The 23521-nt window shown below is 48.7% G+C and overlaps 1 protein-coding gene across 1 annotated transcript in view; it reads left to right on the forward strand.

Annotated features, from left to right (window-relative positions):
* Positions 1-12960: 12960 nt before the first annotated feature.
* Pik3cd (phosphatidylinositol-4,5-bisphosphate 3-kinase catalytic subunit delta) overlaps positions 12961-23521 on the forward strand; it is a 63070-nt gene continuing 52509 nt past the window's right edge. The window contains exon 1 of the mRNA XM_045150838.1: positions 12961-12979. The gene's annotated coding sequence lies outside the window, so the exon portion shown is untranslated. The remainder of the gene's footprint in view (positions 12980-23521) is intronic.

The raw sequence follows: 23521 nt of genomic DNA on the forward strand, positions 1-23521 counted from the left end.
GCCAGAGGCCCTGGCACAGCCATTCATATTCATCCTCTCTCTCTCCCTCTCTGCTTGCAAATGAATAAAATATGATAAAAGTAGTTTCAAACAGGGCATGGTGGCACATGCCTTTAATCCCAGCATTCGGGAGACGGTAGGAGGATCTGTCTGTGAGTCTGAGGCCAGCCTGAGACTGCTTAGTGAATTCCAGGTCAGCCTGGGCTAGAGTGAGATCCTGCCTCAAACAACCAAAAGAAGAAAAAAGGAAGTTTCAGCAAAACAAGCTTTGCTGCCCAGCACCCAAGCACAAGGCTACACCATGCCCCATCATCCCTAGTGGCAAGAGGCAAGTGAATGTGTCTGCTCAGGCAGAAATCACCCCAAACTAACCCCGCTAAGCATTGGGATGTACAGCCACACATAGCCGCAAGGGGCACCCAGAAGTGAGGCTGCCCATTTTAAATTTATTTTTTGTTGTTGTTTATTTTTATTGATTTATTTGAGAGCAACAGACAGAGGCAGAGAGAGAGAATGGGCACGCCAGGGCCTCCAGCCACTGCAAAAGAACTCCAGATGTGTGCACCACCTTACACATCTGGCTAACATGGGTCCTGGGGATTGAGCCTTGAACAGGGGTCCTTAGGCTTCACAGGCAAGCGCTTAACCACTAAGCCATCTCTCTGAGGCTGCCCATTCTAGAAATGGACTTGGGCTAGGCAGAGCCAGCTACCCAGGACCTGGGCCTGAAAGTCTGGTGCCTGGATGGTATCCACCAGGAAGCAGAGAGGCCCCGGACTCTGCTGGTTGGGGGACTAGATGTCTCTCACCACCGTGGTCAGGCCTCCCAAGTCCTCCTGCCCTCCATACTTGAGGTCTCAATTGTGATGTTGCCACCCTGGCATCAAACTGTGAAGCTGGAGCTGTCCAAATTCCAGGCCTAGGAAAAAGCGTGGATCCTGAAGTTACTGGAATTCTGAGTCTTTTGGCCTCTCAGCCTGCCGAGAGCACAAATAGCTAAATTTCAGGGCAAGGGTGCCTCTCCTATGTGCTTCAGCTGGGTGGCATCCTCTCCCTGGCTATGACAGAGTCTAGGGCCCCTGCCTCTCCTGGTGGGATGGCCCAGGTCCTCAGCAGCTGCTCTGCATTTCTGTCTTATTACCAGCCTCTAAGTGCTGAGATGGAGAGACAAACAGTACCCTGCCCTGCCCCCACCCACTGTGCACTCACAGGGGGAAATTAATGCACGCCTTTAATCCCAGCACTCAGGAGGCAGAGGTAGGAGGATCGCCATGAGTTCGAGGCCGCCCTGAGACTACAGAGTGAATTCCAGGTCAGCCTGAGCTAGAGCGAGACTCTACCTAAAAAAAAAAAAAAAATCAAAGTCTAAGAAAGGATCAAGGAGCCCTGACCCTGCCATGGTCTGTTTGCTCATCTATCCTCGGGCAATTGTCCTACCCTTCAGTTGTGAGTAGCTAAGATGCAAGACACAGAGGACAGGTCTAAAAAGAAAGCCCCTCAGCCTGGCGTGGTGGCGCACGCCTTTAATCCCAGCACTCGGGAGGCAGAGGTAGGAGGACCGCCATGAGTTCGAGGCTACCCTGAAACTGCATAGTGAATTCCAGGTCAGTCTGGGCTACAGCGAGACCCTACCTCAAAAAAAGTAAAAATAAAGCCCTCCCAATAGGGTTCTTGCTGGACTATCCCCTCATAATGCACCGCACCCCCATAATCATGTTGTGGCTACCTCCTCCCGCCACCCAGACCACTTTCCTGTATGGCTGTGGTAAGGGGGCTGACACCCTCGCCTGGGGAGTTTCTGCAGCCCTGCTCTGGCTTCCACTTCCTGTTTATCTCTCTAACCAAGCTCGCCCCTAGTTCTTTCATCAGGGGACTGCAGGGAGAAGGCAAAGGGTTGAGGAGAGACCCTGGGAGTCAGAGGAACCCAGACCATGAGGCTGGCTCTAGGCTCAGACCTGTGGTTCAGCAGACAACGCCAGAAGACTGAAGGGCTGTCCCACGGAAGGAGTGGAGAGGGTCTCTTTTCCCGTCCTCTCACTGGGACAGCGATTCTCCTTGGCTTGAGAAGTTTGCTGGAGACGCAGGGGACGGAGGGACCATGGTGGAAAGTGAGTCCAGCCTCCCTGCCTCCCTTGAGGTGAAACTGTCAGCAATAAGCATTGGGAGCTAGGGAGATGGTTTGGTCAGTAGAATGCTTGTCTTGTCAACATGAGGATCTGACTTTGATCCCCCCCAGCACCCATGCAAAAGTCAGGTGTGGCATGGGCCTGTCATCCCAGGACTGGGGAAGCAGGGACAGGAGGATCCTTGGGGTATACTGGCTAGCTAGTTTAGCCAAATCATTGAGCTCCAAGTTCACTATCTCAAAAAATAAAGTGAGCTGGGCGTGGTGGCACACGCCTTTATTTTTTTTATTTTATTTTTTTTTATTTATTTGAGAGCGACAGACACAGAGAGAAAGGCAGATAGAGGGAGAGAGAGAGAATGGGCGCGCCAGGGCTTCCAGCCTCTGCAAACGAACTCCAGACGCGTGCGCCCCCTTGTGCATCTGGCTAACGTGGGACCTGGGGAACCGAGCCTCGAATCGGGGTCCTTAGGTTTCACAGGCAAGCGCTTAACCGCTAAGCCATCTCTCCAGCCCAGCACACGCCTTTAATCCTGGCACTGGGGAGGCAGAGGTAGGAAGAGTGCTGACAGCTCAAGGCTGCCCTGAGACTACGTAGTGAATTCCAGCTAGAGTGAGACCGTATCTCGAAAACCCAAAAGAATGAAAAAATAATAAAGTGGTTGGGAAGATGGCTCGGTGGTTAAAAATGATTGCTTGCAAAGTCTATGGGCCTGGGTTCAATTTCCCAGCCACCATATGAGCCTTATGCAAAAAGTGGTACAAGCATCTGGTGTTCATTTGCAGCAGTAAGAAGCCCTGGTGCACATAGGCATGCACAAACACGTACATGCAAATAGATAAACTTAAAAAAAAAAAAAAGCCTGGCATGGTGGCACACGCTTTTAATACGTGAATTTGGAAGGCTGAGGTAGGAGGATCTGAGAGTTTGAGGTCATCCTGGGTATACAGACTGAGTGCCAGGTCAGCCTGGGCTAGAGTGAGAGACCCTACCTCAAAAACAATTTTAAAAGGTTGTGGGGGGGGGGTGGCTGGAGAGATGGTTAAGCAATTAAGGCATTTGCCTGCCAAGCCAAAGTATCCAGGTTAGATTCCCCAGGATACACGTAAACCAGATGCACACAGTGGCACATGTACCTAGCATTCTCTTGTAGTAACTAGGCTCTCTGTCTCTTTCTCTCTCCACTGCAAATAATAAAAATATTTGAAACAAAAATAAAATAAAAATTCAATGCTTATTCACAGGCTTAGTTGGAGCAAAGTCTGTATCGATATAATTAGCTGTGGTGGAATAGAAAAGAGGGCAGTTTGGACAAAGACATTGGCAGAAACCAAAGGGCAGGAATGCAATGGGGCCTCAAGAAGATACTGAAAGCAGCAGCTGGGAGGTAAAATGGAATCTCCAGTCTTCCCTGCCCCTCTTCCTCTCTGTGAATCTGCTTCATGGTTCTCTTTCATTGCTCTCCTGTATACCCGCTTCCCTAACTTCTTCAGCCCTCTTCATGGGCATGAGAGGTCCCAAAGCTCCTTGCTTCCATGTCCCCCTCCTCCCCCGCTCTAGGTTCCTAAACTGCCTTGATTCTAATCATGTTCCCAGGAGAATCACTGATTGGCTCACCTTGGTCAAGTGATCGCCTTGGGCCATATCAATTTAGACTGGATCAGGGGCGTGCTAGGCAAGCGCGTCTGACTGAAGACTGGTATAACTGTGTGGATGCACGGAACAGTGCCCCTGGAGTGCCCGCCTACGTGGTGGTGGTGGGGTTCCTGCCATCCTGCAGGTGCCTGAATTGGAGCACTTACTGGCTGAGGCCTGCCTTCTGTGGACAGTCAGACAGTCCTGTTGCTGTCTCCACTCCCAAAGGAGTCCTCTGGGTTCTCATGCCTGTACATGGTGGCTTTGTGACCAAGAGGAGGCAGGCCAGGGAGCACAGGCTGAGAGTCGGTTCAACCAGGGTTCTGGTATGGGCAGCGCCGAGAGAGTTTGCTGACTTGGGCAGAGGAATTCTCTCACTATGTAGTCTCAGGCTTGCCTTGAACTCAGAGCAATCCTCTTACCTCAGCCTCCCAAGTGCTGAGATTAAAGGCATGTGCCACCACACCCAGCTCTTTTTCCTTATTCTTTTTTTTCTTTTGGTTTTTCAAGGTAGGGTCTCACTCTAGCCAAGGCTGACCTGGAATTCACTATGTAGTCTCAGGGTGGTCTCGAATTCATGGCGATCCTCCTACCTCTGCCTCCCAAGTGCTAGGATTAAAGGCGTGTGCCATCACACTCAGCTTTTTTTTTTTTTTTTTTTTTTTTTTTTAAGGTAAGGTCTCACCCTAGTCCATGCTGACCTGGAACTAGCTCTGTAGCCCCAGGCTGGTCTCAAACTCCTGCCTCAGCCTTCTGAGTGCTGAGAGTAAAACATGCACCACCATGGCCTGCAGAATTAAGGCTTTTCTTCTCTTTCTCTTTCTTTTTCTTTTTTTCCTCTTCTGTCATCCTTCCTCCTCCTGTCTCCCATCCCCCTTCTCTTTTTCTGTCTTTCTCCCTCCCTCCTCTCTTCCTGGAAGTCTCATGTAGCTCAGGCTGACCTCAAACTTGCCTCCTACCTCCACCTCCAGAGTGCTGTGGCTACAAGCATGCCCTGCCACACGTAACCAATGTTTACATACATTTATCGGATTGATTGATTGATTGATTGGCATACTTCTTATTGACCCACCCCTACTGTACTTTCTGGAAGGAAATCATACTAGTTAGTGTACTTTTTGGAAGGAAGTCAGTGGGTACGGCCCACACATCGGGGATTAGGCTTCACCTCTTGGAAGTAATGCGTCAACATAAATTACTTGAAATTCTGCCCAAGAAGGTGTATACCATGATTTAATACCAGCACTGGGGTGGCAGAGGTAGGAGGATCACTGTGAATTTGAGACCAGCCTAGGACTAGAGAGTTCCAGGACAGCCTGGGCTAGAGTGAGACTCTACATCGAAAAACAAAACAAATAATAATAAAATAAAAAGGCAAAGAGGGCTGGAGAGATGGCTCAGCAGTTAAGGCACTTGTCTGCAAAGCCAAAAACCCAGGTTCAATTCCCCAAGACCCCCATAAACCAGTTGTACAAGGGGGAATGTACATCTGGAGTTCATTTGCAGTGGCTGGAGTGCCCATTCTCTCTCTCTCTCAAATAAATATATAAAAATAAAAAATATTTTCAGGCTGGAGAGATGGCTTAGTGGTTAAACGCTTGCCTGTGAAGCCTAGACCCCGGTTCGAGGCTTGATTCCCCAGGACCCACGTTAACCAGATGCACAAGGGGGTGCACGTGTCTGGAGTTCATTTGCAGTGGCTGGAGGCCCTGGTGCGCCCATTCTCTCTCTCTTTCTCTCTCTCTCTCTCTCTCTCTCTCTCTCTCTCTCTCTCTCTCTCTCTCTGTGTGTGTGTGTGTCTCTTTCTCTCTCTGTCACACTCAAATAAATAAAAATGAACAACAAAACAAAAAAATTAAAAGAAAATAAAAATATTTTCTAAAACAAAAAAAACTTGTTTGGGGCAGGGGTGGTGGTTTAGCAGTTAAAGATACATGCTTATAAAGCATCACAGTCTGCATTTAATTCCTCAGCCACCCATGTAAAGCTAGACTAGTATTTTAAAAAGAAGCTTGTCTAATGCCAGGCATGGTGCCAACCTTTAATCCCAGCACTCGGGAAGCAGAGGTAGGAGAATCGCTGTGAGTTTGAGGCCAGCCTGAGACTACATAGTAAATACCAGGTCAGCCTGGGCTTGAGTGAAACTCTACCTTGAAAAACCAAAAGGAAGGCTGGAGAGATGGTTTAACAGTTAAAGCACTTGCCCGCAAAGCCAAAAAACCCAGGTTCAATTTCCCAGGACCCACGTTAGCCAGATATACAAGGTGGTACATGTGTCTGGAGTTCATTTGCAGGGCTAGAGGCCCTGGGATGCCCAGTCTCTCTCTCTCCTTTCTCACTCTCTCTCAAATAAATAAATAAAATAATATATATGTATATATATATATATATTTATTTACTTATTTAAATAATTTAAATATAATAAATAATTTATAATAAATAAATAAAATTATATATATGTGTGTATCTGTGTTTGTGTTTCTTTTTGTTGTTGTTGTTTTATTTTGTTTTTCGAGGTAGGGTCTCACTCTAGCTCAGGCTGACCTGGAATTCACTATGTAATCTTAGAGTGGCCTCGATCCTCCTACCTCTGCCTCCCAAGGCCTGGGATTAAAGATGTGTGCCACCACGCCCAGCTATATTGGTTTCAGGAGATAGGGTCTCGCTCTAGCCCAGACTGACCTGGAATTCACTATGTCATCTCAGAGTGGCCTTGAACTCATGGTGATCCTCCTACTTCTGCCTCCTGAGTGCTGGGATTAAAGGTGTGTGCTACCACACCTGGCAAATAATATATACATATATGTATATGAAAAACCAAAGAAAGAAGCTTGTCTGTTAACACTCTGTTTGTTTATGTATTTAACCTTATGATACCACAGTTTTATTGCTTTTTTTTTTCTAATTGGTTGCTATTTTTTAAGGGTTTATTTTGGCTTGCTTGCTATTCTTATTGTACTGTGTATTGAATCCATGGCCTCATATATGCCAGACAATCTCTCTATCAGTGAGCTAGCTATACCCCCCAGGCCCATATGTATTCAACTTTTTTTAGCCACACTTGTGTGTCTTCCTAGCTATCTAGTCTCTACTTTGGGTTATAACCAATGCTGCCATATATATATACTTAATTTTTATTTATTTATTTATTTGAGAGAACGAGAGAGGGAAAGAGGCAGACAGAGAGAGAGAGAGAGAGAGACAGACAGAATGGGTGCGTCAGGGCCTCCGGCCACTGTAAACTAACTCTAGACATATGTGCCACCTTGTGCATCTGGCTTACATGGGTCCTAGGGAATCAAACCGAGGTCCTTTGGCTTTGCAGGCAAACGCTTTAACCACTAAGCCATCTCTCCAGCCCTGCCTTGTATCTTTTGTTGTTCAATAGTTCCCTATTTGGCCGTTGAAGTTTCTCAGTTTGTGACTGTCTCTTCCCCATGGTCTTTACTATGTCTACCCATCCTGCATCTCTGTCCTCTGGCTCCAGCTTGTCCTCAGCCTTTGTCCCAGGCAGGGATGCCAGAGCCTTTAGGCGCCCACAGGGTCCTTAGTTTATGTGGGTAATAGCTTTGCTTAAATGTTCCTGACCTCAGAAAGACCTTCCCTACACCCAGGTGCCCTCTTCCTGCTTCATTTCTTTGCAGCCCTAATGACTTCATGACACTGTATCTTCTTTCTCTTCCTCGTTGTTTCTTTTCCCTGCTCAGCGCATCCCCGCAGAGCTTGACAGGCTAACTGAAGGAGTCAGTGTTGCAAAGTCTGGGGTCAGCTGCAAGGCATGCACGGTGAGTCCAAGCTCTGGAAACTCCCTTTCCCCATCACTCCGCTCCCCTAAGCCCCACAGACCTGGCCTCGGAGCTCTTCTGCAGCCCAGGCAAAACAAGCTGGGGATGGGTGGAAACTGCCAGGCCCAGGCCCCTGGCTCTTGTCCACAGGGATTCCTTCTCCACACTCCTCTGAGCCCAGGTTGTCACAGACCAGTCCTTGACAGGAATGGAAACTGAGCTTGGCTTCATTCTTTAATGGTCTGCTCTGCATTTTCTTCTTTCCTCCACTTCTTTGTGTGTGTGTGTGTGTGTGTGTGTGTGTGTGTGTGTATGTGTGTGTGTGTGAAGATAGGGGTTTGTATGTGCCATGGCACGCCTGTGGAGGTCAGAGGACACCCTCAGGGTGTCAGCCTTCACTTTCCACCTTGTCTGGAGCAAGGTCTCATTGTTTTGCCTCTGTGAAGGCCTGACTTGCATGGGCTTGGACTCATCCTGCATGCCCTCAGCTGACGCCAGACTTTGCAAGCACTTTAAGCCACTGAGCCATCTCCCCAGCCCCCGCCCTACCTTTTCTTAGCCATCACCACTGCGTTGGTGCCAATATCATGAAGTCATATGTGCATACACACATGTACCACCAGAGCTATGGTCTCAGGAAGTGATGCTAACCTTTGCCACGTGGAACATTACTCAAGATTGAACCCAAGCGGTACCTTGCATGTATGCATGCACGCACACATGCATGCGCGCACAGACACACACACACTGAGCTACATCCGTCTTTTGGGGGGAGGGGGTAGGTACCAGGGATGAAACCCAGGACCTTGTACATGCTAGACAAGTGTTTAGACCCTGAGCTATATCCCAGACCTTTTTGTACTTTTTATATCAGAGTTTGGCTAACTTTCCAAATTAGGCAGCTAACCCTGTGTGAGCTTGTTCTGCAGCCCAGGCAGGCCTTGAACTTCTGATTCTCCTGCCTCAGCCTACCAAGTCACTGGCATGACAGGCTCAGCTGCTATTCTGCCTTAAAATTTGATCTGCTGAGTAAGCACTTCTCTTAATGTTCATACCCTTATAGTAATGCTACTCTCACGTTTGGTAGAGAAGCTTCTCTTTTCAGATGGCAGTGACCTTGGTATGACCCAGAAGGCATCATGGTGCTGGAAAGAAGTGACCGGAGTGCTCAGTACTGTAATATCTCTATCACACCTTCCAAGGCTCAGGGTCCATTGTGGAAGAGGTGGCAGAAAGAATGCAAGAGCCAAAGGAAGGGTAGGACTCCTTACAACGTGCTCCCCCCAGACACAAAATGGCCTGGATATCCATGACCTCACAGTGCCTGACACTACCTACACAAGACCAGCATAAGAGGAGGAAAAGCTGGTGACATCAAAATAAAAGAGAGACTGATTGAGATGGAGAGAATGGAGTTTCAGAGGGGAAAGTGGGGGGTGGGAGAGTATTACCATGGGATTTTTTTTATAATCATGGAAGTTAATAAATTTTTTTTTTGAAAAGAAAAACAATTTGATCTGCTGAGAGGGCCTGCAGCACAGTAAAGTGCTGCCAGAATCTACTGCTGCTCTTGACACACACACTCCACAGTGCCTCAAGATCCTTGTAGAAAAACTAAAGCGCTAACAAAATCCCACATTTTCTGACTCTTGAGTTATTTGCTTATTTATTATTTTTAAGATTTTTTGTTTGTTTGTTTCTGCTTTTTGAGGTAGGGTCTCACTGCAGCCCAGGCTGACCTCGAACTCTCGGCGATCCTCCTACCTCTGCCTCCCAAGTGCTGGGTCAAGGGTAAAGACTAGATCTGGGTGGTTTCTGTCCTGCTTGGAAGTGCTCCTTACTTGTGCCTCCCCTGCCCAGGGCTCAGTGTTGTTGCTAACCTAAGATAACCCTGCCTGGGGACATGTGTGGGCGTCTGTGGTGAAGCCACTTGAGATTGAACAAAGATGCTTGCTTGCTACTGCATCCGGGGGATGCTGGTTGGCTTTGGAAGAAGAATTCTGCAGGAGAAGCCTCCAGGAACCAAAGGCAGCAGGCCTGAAGGCCTGTCCCAGCCTGTTCTCCAGGGAGTAGCCTCACCCTTTCAGGGCTGGGACCTCCTTTCCCTTCCATCAAATGGGCCAAGTTGCTCCTCACTCAGGTCTCATTTCCAGAGAAAAGAGCTCACGTGAGCAGTAAGTGTTGGCTTTCCCATGGCCAAGGTGCCACTTTTCTCTTAAGGTTACTTTAAATTCTCCACAGTAAACCAGTTCATTTTATTTACAGTTCAAAGGGAACTTGAGGTAGCTTCCTCCAAAACACACATGACAACAGTTAAAAATAGAGCAAGAGAGAGATCAGAAACCAGAGAGAGGAAGGCAAGAGGCCACGCTATCAGGAATTTGAGGAACGACGATGACTGTACTTGACTGTCAATTTTTGTTTGAGCTTCCTGGCACCCCAAGCAAAAGGGAGGGGTGCCATAAGTCCTTGTGGTTAGGCTGTCAAGAAGGAAATGTAAGAGTTTTCAGCAAGGTGAGATTTCTCAGGAAAAGCGACTTGATAATATGGTATGGCAGAAGGAGCCTGGATTTGAAAGAAGTTCGACAGCTACCTTGTGGCTTCCCAAAATGACTCAGCTTAGCTGAGCCTCAGTTTCTTTACCCATGAGACTAACTGTGTGGGCTGTTGTGGGGATCGAACAGGTGAAGCATATCATAGCACTTTTCCATGCCTCCTGTTCCTCAGTGGCATCTTGCATAATAAGAGGCATGGTTTGAGGTTGGGGAGATGCTCAGTTGGTAATTGTGTTTGTCTCACAAGCAATCTGAGTTCATTCCCCAAACCCATATAAAAAATGTTGGACACTGGCTGAATTTGGTTTTTATTTTTATTTATTTATTTTTAATTTTTTTGTTCATTTTTTTTAATTTATTTATTTATTTAAGAGTGACAGAGAGAGGGAGAGAGAAAGAGGCAGATAGAGAGAATGGGTGTGCCAGGGCCTCCATCCACTGCAAACAAACTCTAGATGCGTGGGCCCCCTTGTGCATCTGGCTAAAGTGGGTCCTGGGGAATCAAGCCTCGAACCGGATTCCTAGGCTTCACAGGCAAGCGCTTAACCACTAAGCCATCTCTCTAGCCCTATTTATTTATCTTTTAGAGAGAATTGGTAGGCCAGGCCTTCAGTCCATGCAATCAAACTCCAGGTGCTTGCGCCACCTAGTGGGCATGTGTGACCTTGTGCTTGCCTCACCTTTGTGCATCAGGCTTACGTGGGATCTGGAGAGTCGAACATGGATCCTTAGGCTTCACAGGGAAACACCTTAACCACTAAGCAATCTCTCCAGCCCTGAATTTGTAATATCAGTACTGGGGAGGTGGAGATGGGAGGATTCCTGTACTCACTGGTCAGCCACTATAGCCTAATTGGCAAGCTCCAGACCAGTGAGAAGCCCTGATTCAAAAATAAGGTAGGAGCCTGGCATGGTGGTGCAAGCCTTTAATCCCAGCACTCGGGAGACAGAGGTAAAAGGATTGCTGTGAATGCGAAGCCACCCTGAGAATACATAGTGTATTCCAGGTCAATTTGACCTAGAGCAAGACCCTGCCTCAAAAAACCAAAACAAACATAAAAGGTAGGCCAGTGTGGTGGCGATGCATGCCTTTAAGCCCACCATTAGGGAGGCTGAGGTAGGAGAATCACTCTAAGTTCAAGGCCTACAGAGTGAGACCCTCCTTCAAATAATAATAATAATAATGATGATGATGATGCCAGGTGTGGTTGTGCACACCTTTAATTCCAGCACTTGGGAGGCAGAGGTAGGAGGATCACTGTGAGTTTAAGGTCACCCTGTGACTACATAGTGAATTCCAGGTCAGCCTGGACTAGAGTGAAATCCTACCTACCCCCCCCAAAAAAATAACAATAATAATAAGCCAGGTTTGGTGGCTCACACCTTTAATCCTAACACTCAGGAGGCAGAGGTAGGAGGATCTCGCTACTGAAAATGAACTCCAGACACATGCACCACTTTGTGCATCTGGTGTTACATGGGTACTGGAGATCAAACCCAGGTCGGCAGGATTTGCAAGCAAGTATCTTTAACCACTGAGATATCTCCTCAGCTCTTTTTTAAAAAAAAGATTTATTTATTTATTTGAGACATAGAGAGAGGGAGGGGGAGACAGAAAATGGGCGTGCCAGGATCTCTAGCCACTGGAAACGAACTCCAGACACATGTGCCACCATGTACACCTGGCTTACGTGGAACCTGGAGAAAAGAACCTGGGTCCTTAGGCTTCACAGGCATGCACCTTAACCTCTAAGCCATCTCTCCAGCCCAGCTGTTTTTTTTTTGTTTTTTTTTTTTTACTTTATTTGATGTTATTTTTTAGACAGGGCCTCATGTGTCTCAGGCTAGCTTTGAAGGAGAGTTGTTGATTAAAGGTATCACCTAGATAGAGTCCCTCATGCTCCCTCCTCAGGTTCTTATTGGCCCATGAAAAGAGGAGTGGCTATTTCATGGCTGGGAGAGTAGCAAGGTGGTGGAGTGGGTTCTGAGCCTGCTTAAGGCTCTGGGTTCCATCCCTACAGTGCAGTAATTAATGATAAGAATAATGGATGCTTTGCCTCTAAGCCTGGATGGAAAGGGGCCTGCTTGGTTTAATGGTTTAAGCCATTATTTTCCTAAGCAAAGGCTTGGCTCACCTTCCATCTCAGGCAGGAACATGAACCCGCTAATAATAAGCATGGAGGGAGTCTGGCCACCCCCCCTCCCACATGCTCCTGAGGGAGTTGGAAGCTGTCTCCTTCTCCTCTTCACCTCCCTCCACCACTGACTCGGTGCCATTTCTCCTGGACTCCCTTTCCTACCTCTAGCGTTCTCCAGCGTTCTCAGCGTTCTGAGGTGGGGCTTAAGACAGGATGTCCAATTCATTAGGTAGCCAAAAATCACCTTGAACTTCTGATCCTCCTGCCTCCACCTCCCAAGTGTTGGGATCACAGGCTTTCACCACCACTCCCCTTGTTTATGCAGGGCTTGGGAGTGCGACCCAGGGTTTCCACGTGCATGCTTAGCCAGCACTCTACCAACCTCGCTGGGGTTCTCGGGTGAGTGAGTGTGGAGAGGTGATGCTCCATAGCGCTTTTGTTTGTTTGTTTGTTTGCCTTGCATCAAAGAGAAACCTTGCTCAGGCTGCCAGCGTCCAGAAGCACCTGCCACGCTGCCGGGGCAGGGCGGGCGCTGAGGGGCGGAGCAGGAGAGGCGCGGAGGAGCCGTTGTTTTTCCTGTTTTAAGAGCAAAGGAAACACAGTGGGAAGTGCCGCATGCGGGCTGTCAGCGGGCGGGCCGTCCCGCCGCCGCGCCCCGCCTTCTCGCCTCCCCGCTGCCTCGCACCCAGCGCACAGCGCCCGGGTTGCGAGCTGTCGCCGGGCAGAACCTCCCGGGACGGGTAAGCGCTGCGCCCACGGCCCCGTCGGGGGAGGAAGGAGAACCGGGGCCGAGAGGGACTTCGGGGACCGAGGGTCGGCTTCCCGGCGCGCACAGCCCGTGCGCCCTGGAGAGCGTGAGTCTTCCGGGGACCAGGTCACCGCGGGTCCCGGGCATCCCGGCGCCTGGACGGCGCGCCCTGACCGACGGGACGAGGAACTCCGGGTCCCCGTGGCTGGGAGGTCTCCAGGGTTCCGCCAGGGGCCGGAGGCGGGAAGCGCTCCGCCGCAGGCGCGGGGCTCCGAGAGCTGCTGCTCCGAGGGAACCGAACGGACTCCGCAGCCCCCGGCCGGTCCCGGCCGCGCTCGCCAGGCTCGGGAGCCCAGGTGTGCCGGCCGGGGTGTGGGGACCCAGCTGCGCCCAGCTCGGCCGCACCCTCCTAGACTCGACCGCCGGGGATCAGGGCTGGATAGGGGCCCGGGTCGAAATTTCTGGGTCCCTCCCACCCCCACCGGGCGCGATCGGGGTCCCTCCCTCTCCCCGCTGCCCGCGCTGCTTGCCCTGACTTTGCACGGGAGCGAGGGCGAGATCCGCCTCCAGATCTGCGGCCGAGCCCCGGTTACGGCTGCAAAACCGCCTCCAGCTTTGCATTTCCGGACTTTTTTTTTTTTAATACTCTTACCCGTAATTCAACCTGAATGAGGCTTTTTAATTTTTTTAACATTTAGTTTCGTGAGTGTGTGTGTGTGTGTGTGTGTGTTAGTGCTTCCTCCTCTGCACCTCAACTTTGAGGTCCAGTAGATGGGATCAAAGCTACCTCTCGTGAGCTCTCCAGGATGGGGCGGCTGAGAGGTGGCAAAATGCGCGCCCGGAGGTGGGAGTGGGGACTAGCGATGGGATTTCCAGGCTGCTGTGCAGGACGCCCATGCACTGGGCTTTACACAGGTCCCTTGGCATCTCTGTTTGCGATGGAGCCTGGGGCCCACTACACACTTCCACTGGGTCCAGGCTCCGTTGGGAACAGGGACCCGTGGCATCCAACTCCACCAGCGGAGTTTTAACACTGCTGGCTCTGCGACTCCCAGCCCAAGATACTCTTTGAAACTTGGGGTATGGCCTTGTGTGTACATGGGGCAAGTGTGCCTTCCCCCATCAGGATTCTCCGAGTGTGTGCGGATGGGGGGAGGAGGGGGTCATGGCTCCCAAAGGATTTAGAAAGCAAGGACTTTTACACTGTTTCTTTCCAGGACAGCAGTGGGTTCCCGACAGCGCCCTGGGACTCTTGTCAATTGAATGGTGTCAGGGACTTTCCCCACGTACTCAGTCGTTTTACATACGTGTTTACAATTGAACAACCACGGGAGCTGAGTGATATTGTCTCCATTTTACAGTTACGGAAACTAAGGTTCAGAAAGGTTAAACCCTGGCGATTTTAGGCTGTGATCTGATGCAGGCAGAACTGGGACATTGTCCCAAAGTTCTTTGATCTCTTAAAATATTTTTTATTTATTTTCAAGGAGAGAAAGAGAGAGACAGTGGAGGCGCAGGGCATCTTTCCTCTACAAACTCCAGACACCTGGCCCACTTTGTGCATTTGCCTTTATATGGATACTGAGAATTGAATGGAGTCGTTAGGCTTTGCAAGCAAACGCCTTTACTGAACCATCTCTCCAGCCCAGTAGTTCTTTTAGTATGAGGGTGGGGAAAGCCATCTGGAGTCCCTCTGGACAGAGACTCAGACTCTATAGAAGGTACATCTGATGCTTCCCTGGAAAATCCTGGTTGAAGTCATAATCAAGGACCAAGGGCCTTTTGATTCTTGAGACTGCAACTGGACACAGGAGACACAAGTGGGTCTTTTTCCTCTTCTCCCTCTAGAACACAACTCCTTGGCATTTCCATGGCTCGCTACAGTTGTATATCTCTCTTTCTATTTATTAACTGACGCGCAACAGGGCCTCTTGCCACTACAAAAATGAAGGCCAGATGCTTGGGCCACTTTGAGTCTGGCTTATATGAGTAGTCTGAGAAATGAACCCCAGTCAGCAGGCTGTGCAAACAAGTCCCTTTAATCACTGAGCTATCTGCCCGGCCCCTAGAGTTGCCTATTTGATGTCAAGATTCCTGACATCTGGGCCAGTGCCACATGCTGGCTTGCTTCTCTTTGGGTGCTTTCACAGACTACAAGTGATGGCAGACATTAGGGGTGTGTGGAGGAGCACTCTGAAGCCCCCTTGCCAAGCTTATGGCTCTGGGAGCCCACTCTATCCTCACTGCTTGTGTTCAGAAACAGGATACCAGCCACTGTGTGATCATAGAGGTTATGTCAGTCTACCCTGCAGGCCCAACCGCATTTCTGCAACTCAGCCCGTGTCCTCCCTGCCTGCCGAGGAAGGGCTCAGATGCATGTCTGGATGCTCTGCTGTGGGCTTGCTCCATCCCTTCTCTGGCTCTTCAGTGGATGTTCACAAGAGCCCACTGGGGCAGAGGCTATGCTGAGAACAGGGCAGGCAGGCAGGCAGGCAGGGAAGGCACCTGCCTCTGGAGGGTTCATAAAACACTGATCCACAAATAGCCACCAGGGTGGGAGTAGGGGTGTGGCGTCGCTTCCTGCTTCAGCATGTTTTTCTTCAATTGCACAGTTTAAGGGAGAAGTGAATATGCAGCTATGAAGCAATTCCTTTTGGCTCGCTGCCTTTTTTTCAAAATTATTTTTGTTTAGAGAGCAGTTCCCTCCCTGCCTCCCTGGGGCCAGCTGCTTCCGTGGGTTTCATGGTGGGTCTCAGGGATCCAGCAAATGTTTCTTTTCTGCGGGGGTGGGGGTGGGGGGGTTCAAGGTAGAGTCTCGCTCTAGCCCAGGCTGACCTGGATTTCATTATGTAGTCTTCAGGGTGGCCTTGAGCTCATTGCGATCCTCCTACCTCTGTCTCCCTAGCTCTGGAATTAAAGGCTTGCGCCACCACTCCCAGATCCAGCAAATGTTTCTTTAAGGTGGGACCTTAGGAAAGCTTCCACCCCTCCCCAAGGGACCCATGCTTCTCAGTGGGGCTGATGGAAGGGATGGTCCAGGAAGTAAACACTCCTGAGGGATGGAGGGGGCAGTCCTGCAGCAGCGCAGAGGCTTGTAATGGACGCGGCTGTCAGCCTGGGACAGCAGGAACCTGGCTTGTTTAGCAGGGAGAAAAACACCAGCTTCGTGTGGGAAACAGCATCTCATACACCCACCATGCAGGTTGCAAATCTCTGTGTTGGTCCTGCCTTTAACACTAAAATGTGGTCATTAAAGTAGCTGGCGGAAATCCCCAGCCATCATTTCAGAAATGCCGCTAGTTTCAAGGTGGAAAAAAACACCAACCTGGGAACCTCCCTCCTCTCTCTTTGCTGCCAAACTGTGACTTCTGTGGGGTGTGCCATAGTATAGCCCACTCTGCTCTCCCCCCCCGCCCCCAGAGGCCTGAGAAAGTTCCCCTTCTGGCTGAATGTGCATGAGAACTCTCCTCCCTCCACAGAAGTGATAACCTCAAGGCTCTGAGGAAGAGAGTCTGGTTGCCCCTGTTAATGGATGCTTTGTAGGGGCACTGGCTTTCTAAGCCGGGAGAGAGTGAGCCACCAGGATGATGGCTGTGGTGGTTCTAATGTGGGATTTCACTCCTGATGGGGGAAATAGCTTCCACTTAGAAGAAAATGTGGGGAGGTAAGCAGAGAGGAGCAGGCAAGCAACCTGCCTGAGCATTTAGCTCCTGTGTGTGGCTGCTCCAAGAAATGACTACACCTGAGCCGGAGAGATGGCCACCTGCAAAGCCAAAGCACCCAGGTTCGACTCCCCAGGACCCATGTAAGCCAGATGCACAAGAGGCACACACATCTGGAGTTCATTTGCAGTGGCTGGCGGCCCTGGCGTGCCCATTCTCTCTCTCTCTCTCTCTCTCTCTCTCTCTTTTTGGTTTTTCGAGGTAGGGTCTCACTCTAGCCCAGGCTGACCTGGAATTCACTATGGAGTCTCAGGATGGCCTTGAACTCACAGCAATCCTCCTACCTCTGCCTCCCGAGTGCTGGGATTAAAGGTGTGCGCCATCATACCCAGCTCTCTCTCTCTCTCTCTCTCTTTACCTGCTTAATTCTGTATCTCTCTCTCAAATAAGTAAACAAAATAGTTACAAAACAAAAAAGAAATGACTACACCCCATCCCTACTGCCCCACAGAGACTGACTGAGACCTCAATGACCCAAAAATGAACACCAACAACCCCACCGAGGAGGGCCCTCAGGGGAAGTGGGACAGGGGAGAGGGAATGCAAGACTACAACTTTTGTAAAAAGGAGGAGGGAGAGAAGAGAAATGACTACAAACTGTGTCGCTTAAAACAACAGATTTGGGGCTGGAGAAATGGCTTAAGAGTTAAGGTACTTGCCTGCGAAGTCTAAGGACCCAGGTTCAATTCCCCAGTACTCAAGTAAGCCAGATGCACAAGGGGGCGCATGCGTCTGGAGTTGATTTGCAGTGGCTAGAGACCCTGGCGTGCCCATTCTCTCTCTCATCTGCCTCTTTCTCCATCTCCCTCCCCTTCTCTCTCAAATAAATAAATAAAACAGATTTTTTTTTTTAAGTTCTGGAAACCAGAAGTTTGAAATTAGGCATGAGCAGGACTGTTTCTTGCAGGGCTCTGGAGAATGCTTCCTTGCCTCTTCTAGCTTCAGATGGTCCCAAGTGGTTCCAGGATTGTGACTGTATCATTCCCATCTCTGCCTGTCTTCACTTGATTGTCAGCTTCTTGTGTCTGTGTCTCCTTTTCTGTCTCTTATAAGGACATTTGTCTTTGAGTGTAGGGCCACTTGAGATTCTTAACAAATAACTATATAGAGAGGTATATGTGTATGTAAATAGATAATAGAGAGACATAAATAGATATCTGCAAAGACACTTTCTCCACACAGTTATTTTTCCAACAGTGTCCAGTTCCATGGCTAAGACAGGCATAGCTTTTTTTTGGGGGGGGGGGCATCATATAACCCACTCCAGAGCAAAGGAATACATTCTTTTCTATATTTTCTGGGAAAGTGTTCAGCACCTTTCCCCTGCTTCTGCCTTGTTCAGCCATTCCCCCACCCCACCGCCAGCGACCTTAAGGTCAGGATGTCAGTTCCCAGAGATCTCTGCTGAGCCACTTCTTAGAGCCTCCCTTCGGCTTTCTTCTCACCAATGTTGTGAACTTGCAGTGGCTTCCTTGGCAGTCTGCTTGGCGCAGACGTTCCCTAGCCCCTGGAGTCCGAGGACGGGGACAGAAACTCCTGCGATTCTATAGAAAAGCACTCTTTTGTCCCTCTTCTCTCTCCTTCCTCTGTGTCTCTGCTCTTCACAGCACCTGTTTTCCCAATAGCTTCTCTGTGGACTCCTTCCCAGCCCAGGCCTCCCACCTGCCTGAGGCCACACAGCCCTTCACGTTTGGGACTTTCTTCTGCTGAACAGCCATCGCTGGGTTCTCATGTTCTTCTTGGGGACAATAATTCACTTTGCTGAGCTGGAAGCTTTCATGGGATAGGGCTGGTGCCTGATGAAGGGAATCCAGGTGTTCTCCATCACTGAAGCCTATAGGAAGGAAGATGAGGACACATACTGAGACTAAGGGACCCCCAAGTCTCTGGACCCCTCTGCTGCCTCTGCCCCGTATGAGACATTGTTACTTTCTGATTGTGAAAGCTGGGAGAAGCACTACTGTCTTGAAAATGGGGAAATAAAAGTAGGGCCTGTCATTGAAACTTTGGGAAGCCATCTGTGTAAGAGAGAGAGTGTGGCGGGAAGAGGCCACAGGAAGATTGCCCCATAGAAGTAAATGTGGAGCTTTTTGTTTTGTTTGTAATTTTGTAGTTTCAAGGTAGGGTCTCACTCTAGCTCAGGCTGACCTGGAATTCACTATGTAGTCTCAGAGTGGCCTCGAACTCTCGGTGACCCTCCTACCTCTACCTCCCCCAAGTGCTGGGATTAAAGGCTTGCACCACCATGCCCGGCATTGTTTGTGATTTTTAAGATGCATGTGCGTGCGTGCGTGCGTGCGTGCGTGCATGTGTGTGTGTGTGTGTGTGTGTGTGTATACATGTGCCACAGCACGCATGTGGAGATGAGAGGACAACTTTGAGGCATCTGTGCTCCACCTTCTTTGAGACAGGGACTCTTACCCCTGCAAGCAAATGTCACACTAGCTTTAGATTCTCCTGGCTCTGCCTCCCATTGTCATGGGTGGGATTGGGATTGCACTGCATTGGAATTACAAATGCCTGTGTCACTTCGCACCCAGGTTTATGTGAGTGCTAAGGAATTGAACCCAGGCCAATAAGTTTCACAAGCAGGTGCTTTTAACTACTGAGCCATCTCTAACCCCTTGTTTTGTTTGCTGGTGCTGGGCATGAAACACAGTCCTTGCTTGTGCGAAATAAGTGTTCTCCTCTTGAGGGATAGCCCCAGTACAGGACTGGGTTTATTTTTATTTTTATTTTTATTTGAGAGCGAAAGAGGCAGACAGAGAGAGAGAGAATGGGCGCGCCAGGGCCTTTAAGCACTGCAAACGAATTCCAGAAGCATGTGTCACCTTATGCATCTGGCTTGCGTGGGTCCTGGGGAATCGAACCTGGGTTCTTTAGTGTTGCAGGCTAGCTAGCGCCTTAGCCGATAAACTATCCCTCCAGCCCAGGACTGTGTTTTAATCTCAGCTGTTTTTTATTTGCTGGATGACCTTGGGCTAACTGTTCATCCCTTTGAAGCCTCAGAGGTCACAGTTGTGACATTGGAATAACATACTGGCCTATTCAGGATTTCATACACTGGGTCAGGGGCCTCGTGCACATCAAGACAAATGATGTCTGCAAAAGTGCTGGGAGAGAGCAAAACCAGAGCAAACTGCTTATTACTTTCCTTTCCTGTCCTGTCCTTTCCTTTCTTTTTTTTTCGAGGTAGGATCTCACTCTAGCTCAGGCTGACATGCAATTCACTGTGTAGTCTCATAGTGGCCTCGAACTCATGGCAATCCCTCTACCTCTGCCTCCCAAGGGCTGGGATTAAAGGCATGTGCCACCACGCCCAGTTTACTTTTCTAATCTATACCCAAATTCTCCTTTCCCTGCTTTCAGTCTCCGACTATGCTCTGTGAACTTGACAGCTCTAGGTACCTCACGTAGGATAACATAGCATGCCCTTTTATGAAGTCTTGACGCTTCATCCATGTCATAACATATATCAGAACTTCCTTTTCTAGGGCTGGAGAGATGGTTTAGTGGTTAAGGCACTTGCCTGCAAAGCCAAAGGACCCAGATTCAATTCCTCAGTTCTCTGTTTTTGAAGTTTGTCCATGATCCTAGGGAGGGAGCCAGCAAACTGTCCAAATGAACTGTGTTTGTGGGCTGTCTGATGGGATTTTTTTTAAGTAGGAACTTTGTATGGACACATCATGAGTTGGTACCATCATTTCCCTCCTCCCTGTCCCCATTCTACTGAGGGTCCTCCTTAGTGGGATTGCTGGTGTTCACGATGAGGTCATGGGTTAGGAGTTGTGAGGGCAGCAGTCAGTCATTGGAGTATAGTGGGATTTGAGAGTGAGTGCTCCTGGGGGAAGCCAATGAGCATCTGGCGGGGACAGTGCACATCTCACAGAACAGGTGAAGGGCTAGCTTTTTTTTTTTTTTTTTTTTTTTTTTTTGAGATAGGGTTTCACTGTAGCCCAGGCTGAACCTGGAATTCACTCTGGAGTCTCAGGGTAGCCTCAAACTCACAGTAGTCCTCCTACCTCTGCCTCCCAAATGCTGGGATTAAAGGCATGCGCCACCATGCCTAACAACTAACATTAATTTTGTTTGCTTTTCTTTCATATTTTGCTTTTTAAAAATATTTTATTTATTTATTTGCAAGAGAGAATGGGTGCATTAGAGTCTCCAGCCACTGCAAACTCCAGATGCATGCACCAATTTGTTAATCTGGCTTTATGTGGGTACTGGGGAATCAAACTCCGGTCATTAGGCATTGCAGGCAAGTGCCTTAACTGCCAAGCCATCTCTCCAGTCCCATATTTTGTTTTTGTTTTTGTTTTTTTTTTTTTTAGATAGGACCTCACATAACCCAGGCTGGTCTTGAATATGCTATATAGCCAAAAATAATCTTGAACTCTTTTTTCTCTCTTGTTAAATTTTTTTTTTGTTTATTTTTATTTATTTGTTTGAGAGTGACAGAGAGAAAGAGGCAGATAGAGAAAGAGAATGGGTTTGCCAGGGCCTCCAGTCACTGCAAAAGAACTCCAGATGCATGTGCCCCCCCCTTGTACATCTGGCTAACATAGGTCCTAGGGAATCAAGCCTCGAACCGGGATCCTTAGGTTTCACAGGCAAGTGCTTAACCACTAAGCTATCTCTCTAGCCCTTTTTCTCTTGTTAAAATTACGATTTTTTTCATATATTTATTTATTTTTGGTTTTATGGGGTAGGGTCTCCCTCTATCCCAGGCTGACCTGGAATTCACTCTGTAGTCTCAGGGTGGCCTCGAACTCACAGCAATCCTCCTACCTCTGCCTCCCGAGTGCTGGGATTAAAGGCATGCACCACCACGCCCGGCCTCCTAAATATGTTTTTGATGGTGCTGGGGATCAAACCCAGGGCCTTGTGTATACTAGGTAGGCATTTTACCACTGAACCAAATCCTGGACCCTGACCTTGAACTCTTGATCTTTTGCTCCATCTCCCAAGTGCTGGAATTACAGGTATGCACCACTACACTTGATTTTACTAATGAGTTTCATCAAGTCAAGAATAGCTGGGGAGCTGGAGAGATTGCTTAGTGGTTAAGGCCCTTGCCTGTGAAGCCCAAGGACTCATGTTTGATTCTCCAGGTACCTGGAGACAATGACGCGTGTGACATACACACAAGGGGTGCTTACATCTGGAGTTTGATTACAGAGGCTGGAGGCCCTGATGTGCCCATTCTGTTTCTCTCTCTCTCCCTCCCTCCCTTTCTCTTCCTCTCTTTCTCTCTTGCATAAAAAAATTAAAAGTAAAAATTTTTAAAAAACATACTTGGGGAACTGTTCTGCTGTTTGCATCCACACACTCCTTTATGCAGTTTGGGAGAGTGGGGCAGCCCTGGACATGCCCCTGGGACTTCAAGGGGCAGGATTGTATGCCAGCTTAGCTTTCTGCGTATGGTGCTAGCTCCTAAAGCATCTTGTGGGGTTTTTTTTTCTTTTCTTTTTTTCGGTGTTGTGCATGGAACTAAGAGTCTTGCTACTAGGCAAGCAGTTCTACCACTCCCCAGCCCTCCTAAAAAAGCCCTTTAGAGTGAAGTGGGCCCCACTTTTATCTCAAGTGGGTCCTAGCAGACTTAAGTGAGGAGACAACGTCAGCTGGGTATGCCCAGTACATACGCACATTTTTCTTTTCATGGCTGACCTGCTGCTGGGAAGGAAACTAATAAAACCTGGGTTTTGGTCTCAGATAATCTATGTCATGAGAAATTTTGTCTAGGGGAAAAAACACTATGATCCCCCTCACCCACCCCTTTACCTGTCCATCTGAAAACAATTTCACTAAAAGTATATATATATATATATAATGAAAGGATGAGTGTAAAGACCATGACCCTCATTCCTGAAGGTTCCTGGGTCAGGAGCCAAATCACTCCCAGCTCCCCACCATAAATCTTTCCTCCCTATTGTGTGGCATGAGGAATATTTGAATAATACAATTTATCTGCTCTCATTTGGAAACTTCTGGTGAAACTGATGAAGTGTAGTCTTTTTTTGTTGTTGTTGTTGTTCAAAATAGGGTCTCACACTAGCCCAGGCTGACCTGGAACTCACTCTATAGTTCCAGGCTGGCCTTGAACTCATAGCAATCCTTGAGTGCTGGGATTAAAGGTACTGCCACCACACTTGGCTTAAGTGGTCAGTGGTTTGTTTTTTGTTTTTTGTTTTGTTTTGGTTTGGTTTTTCGAGGTAGGGTCTCACTCTAGTCCAGGCTGACCTGGAATTCACTCTGTATTCTCAGGGTGGCCTCGAAATCACAGCATTCCTCCTACCTCTGCCTCCCAAGTGCTGGAATTAAAGGTGTGCACCACCACGCCAGACTTGAATGGTCAGTTTTTACATCAAGTGCTGCACATATAGTAAAAGTGATCACTGCCTAAGATGTGCATGGCTTCAGGTGTCTAGCAGGGCTGTGGTTAAAGAGAATGGACAGACACATAGTCTAATGCCACTGTTCAAAGCGAGAGTCTTAGAATTGGACAGATGGGCACTGGGAATATAGCTCAGTGGTAGAATGCTTACCTAGTGTGAGTGATGTCCTGGGTTCAATTCCCAGCACTGATAAAAAGAGAGGAATGGTGCTAAAGTGATGGCTCAGTGGTCAAAGACACTTGCTTGCAAACCCTGATGGCCTGGGTTCAATTCCCTAGTACCCATGTAAAGCCACAGGCATCAAGTGGCACATGAATCTATAACTAATTTGCAATGGCAAGAGGCCCTGGTATATCTGTTCTGTCCCATGTATGTATGTGTGTGTGTGTATGTGTATATATATATATATATATA

This window comes from Jaculus jaculus, chromosome 5 (genome assembly GCF_020740685.1).
Source record: "Jaculus jaculus isolate mJacJac1 chromosome 5, mJacJac1.mat.Y.cur, whole genome shotgun sequence".
NCBI lineage: Eukaryota > Metazoa > Chordata > Mammalia > Rodentia > Dipodidae > Jaculus > Jaculus jaculus.